Below are 4,146 nucleotides of genomic sequence, written 5' to 3' on the forward strand. Positions count from 1 at the left end.
ATATGAACTGTATCGTATTGTATATATGAACTACATTCATATTGTATATAAAAGTATATATAAACATGCAAATGAAAATGTAAATAAATATTATTCTCTTTGAAAATCAAATAGGTTTTACAAACAATGCTTTGATGATTTACACGTAAGTCAGGATTAAATTACCTTTCATACGTACATGGGCTCAACAAATTGAAAAGGAAGTGCTTCAAAAAACATGTTTGGAGTTTTTCCAAATCCAACATATTTGAAAATCATTTCACCCAACACTACAGTTATTTTTGTTGCTTATCTAATAGACTTCAAAATCAGAGTTCCAAAAAGTATCTGAGTGAAAGATCTCTTAGTGGTCACTAAGTCATCCTGTCGCCAGTAATTAAAGAGGACTTTATTCAACTCACACCATATAGTTCACTTTTACAGTTTTCCTTCTTCACCCTAATCCGTAGTGACCTGGAAAATGTGCTACTAGGAACAAGACTGCATTTTGCACTGTGTACACTTATGGCACTCCTGATCAAGGGGGTGGGTCTATGGCCCCTGGGTTTTTCAAGGATGGAGCAACAAGTTTGGGGTGGCAGTCATTTAAATGCATAGTGGATACCTGTATTCTTCATGAAATCCAGCAATATCAAATTTATTTGGTAATCCAATTCACTTGAGTTATCTACTTTACAAAGGACTTATCAAAGTTTCCTTGCCAACAGACACATAGAGTGAGTGGTAGTTACAGAGGAATCACCATTTCACTAAGAGTTCTCTAGTTCAATAATAGATGGATCATAACTGGGCATGTAGAAAATGCCATTGCAAACATAGCTAAAGTCAACTTAGATTGAGTTTCTTATTGGTAGATGTAATGGTAAGATTGTTTTTAGGAGAGTATTTTTAACTGTAATTCTTGGTGTAGCTCATTGGTTCAGGTCATTGGTTCTTTGCATACTTCCTCTAACTGGCTGATTCAGCAAGTGGTTCTTTCTTCTATATTTAGCTTATTCCAAATATATCTTTGCTGAAATACAGCTGATATTGACTGACCCAAGCTGTTAAGCAAATCATTTTGAATCTCTTTCAAATCTTATTATTTACTGACAACTGAACTGCATGTTGCCTCATGAAATATAATAGTTTCCATGCAATTTTGGGGAGAGACCAAGAAAATAATGAAAAGAGGTCAAGTTAAGTGATTAAGTGTGCCAGTGAATTTTTCCACATATGCTAAGATTTGTTTAGTAGGAAAAGTATTTCAGACTTGTGAAAGCTGAAATTTATACTCCTAACTCAATTTGTAATCACAATGGTACTAGTAGTAGTTAGTGACATTTTCACTTTCTAGCTGCTAGTCTTATAGATCCTATAGGTATTATTTTATTTCCTCTTCTCAAAATTAAACAAAGTCTGCTACTAGAAGTGAGATAATTTTCTTCACAAGTAGAATTTTAGAAAATGATTATTTATAAATATTCCTCATATTTTTGCCCCAACATCTTTAACATTAAAGTAAAAAATGATTTATTTCATTACAGAATGAACTTTGAGAAATAATGTCTTAAAACCTCAAATAACTTTTGAAATATAACTTCCTAATCACTCAAGATTTTATATAACTTACCATTTTGGTTTCATTTCTTGGTAGCATCATAGATCTACTCTACAAGACAATTATTCATAGACTCCCATTTCCAAGTCCATAAATTTTAAAAGGGAAATCTTGTTGGAGTACAGAAGTATAAAAGCATTGTTTTATTCTATATAAACATTAGAAACTAATATGTCTTAATCAATACTAATTTATTAGAACATAAAAACATAAATCCTATACGTGCATACCAATGCCTTGCAAAACTTTTTTCTCAGATTTTTATTATTCCTACACATACTTTGCATTAATTTATGTTTCTTCATAATATTTCTTATTTCTAGTTGAGTCACCTAACCCTAATGTTAAAAATGCATGTTTATTCCAAGATTAAGGAAATAAAAATAACTTTCCTCTTCTACTTCTCTATCTCTGATTTTAGATTTTTACAGGCCCTAAGCCATATTTTTTTTCATTTATTTATCCAGTCATAATAAAGTTGGCTAACAGAAGCATTTCCCACACATATCTTATTTACCACAAGTAACCTGAACCTTTGCTAGAGCAAAATTGATTTGTGTCGTATTCAGTATATGCTTTCCTTTACTTATGGCATATTAAACAAGCTATACTTCTCCTCAGTCAAAACAAGGAAAAGGTACTCTTCTCTAATCCCAATATTCCATACCTGTATGGCAAATGGAAACTTTTTTCTGTCATTCTACACAATCTGTGTCGCTAAGAAAAATGTCAGAATGCAAGAGCACTTTTATTTTCTCCTTACTGTTTATTTTTGGCAAAGCCTGTCTTTGTACTAGAATTGTTATTGCAAGTTATTATCTTTACTTCCAATGGAATGAGAAAGAAATGACAGTGTAAGGTTTTAATGCCCCGCCCGAACCTGGCCTGGAATGTCCCTCACACCTTTAACATGTAAAGCAGTCAAAACTAAACTAAAATATAAAGAAGCTTCTCTTTCCTAAAGACCTGTTACTGATACAAGAAACTCAAATGATATGTCCTTTTTATGATGTCATTTCGGGCTTGCATTATTTTTTAAGCTATTGAGTGAACAGGTACCAAATCACTGATGTAGTGTAAACCAATGATCCTCAAACTGTGGGTTCATGGGCCCCCTTCATCAGCATCACCACCAAAACCTGCTGAAAATATTCGAATGGCCAGGCCCCACCAAAGACTCTCTGAATCAGAATCTTTGGGAGAATAACTAGGGAATCTACATGTTTAATAAGCACCCGACTAAATTTTTGGCTTGTTAAATTTGGGGAAGCAAAATATAATTACATCATCCTCACTGGACCATGCTGAAACCTGAACACTTGTATTTCTTTGTCTCTAGGTACTGGTCAGACTATTTTAAAAGAGCTACTAAGTATAAATCAAGCGAAATATTCTACAGCATTCTCAGACATAATTAATGTCTCAGAACTCCCAGAGCAAGTTATTCAAATATCTATTTTAAAACATATCATGTCATCTTATAATTATTTCTTTGTATGTCTGTTTCTGCCACAAGATTGTGAGCACAGTAAGAATAGGGCAGGCAGCATATCCATCTCCATGGCTCCAAACCCTAGCAAAGTGACTGCATAAAGAGGTTATATAGAAAATATTTTCTTAAGTAGATTACTTAGAAAATGAATTTAATGAAGTTGAAGAAACCTGGTGTTTTTAGGTATTCTTAATCCTTCCAAGCATATTATGATTTTCTGAGTCATTAACAACAGAAAAAAAACCATTTCCTGGATTCCACTTCAAAAGATTCTGATTTAGTTCATCTTGATATGGGCCCAGGGACAAACACTTTTTCAAGTTTCTCGGGTAATTCTAATATATAGTTAGGGTTGAGAACCAGTGGCATATATAGAAGGAGCATGTGGCAGGCAAAACAATAGGCACCCAAACATTTCCATGCCCTATTCCCCAGAATCTGTGATTATGGGTATGATTCAGGTTATATATCTTAAAAAAGAAAGATTATCCTGGATTATCGTGAATTATTTGGGTAAGCCTAAATTTGTAACTTGAGCTCTTAAAATAGAAGAGGAAGGGTGAAGAGTCAGTCAGAGAGATGCAGCAAAAGAGGAAGCAGAAGAGATATGGAAACATGAGAAAGAGTTGGTCCACTGTTGCTGGCTCTGTGATGTAGGAGCCCACATGCAAAGACTGGAAAGAGGCCTCACAAGCTCAGGTTGGCCTCCAACCTGAGAGCAAATTGGGACTTCGGTCCTACAACCACAGGAAATTAAATTCTGCCAACAACCTAAAGGAGTCTGGAAGCAGATTCAACCCCAGAGCCTCCAAAAGAGAAGACAGTTCTGCCAGTACTTTGATTTTGCCCTTGTCACACTTGAAACCGAAGTCATGCAGGGAATTTCACCCCAAAATATCATGGCTCCCAGATATAATGAGTATTTTGAACTAAAAAACCCTTAGACATCAGTAGGCTTTAGAAGACTTTTTTCCTAACTACATAAATACAGGACAGACCCACCAAGGAGAATAATTGTCCTTGTTCCCCGAATTGTTACCTCTTCATCCATTGT

This window comes from Propithecus coquereli, unplaced genomic scaffold (assembly GCF_000956105.1).
Source record: "Propithecus coquereli isolate 6110/MARCELLA unplaced genomic scaffold, Pcoq_1.0 Scaffold82, whole genome shotgun sequence".
In the NCBI taxonomy this organism is placed as follows: domain Eukaryota; kingdom Metazoa; phylum Chordata; class Mammalia; order Primates; family Indriidae; genus Propithecus; species Propithecus coquereli.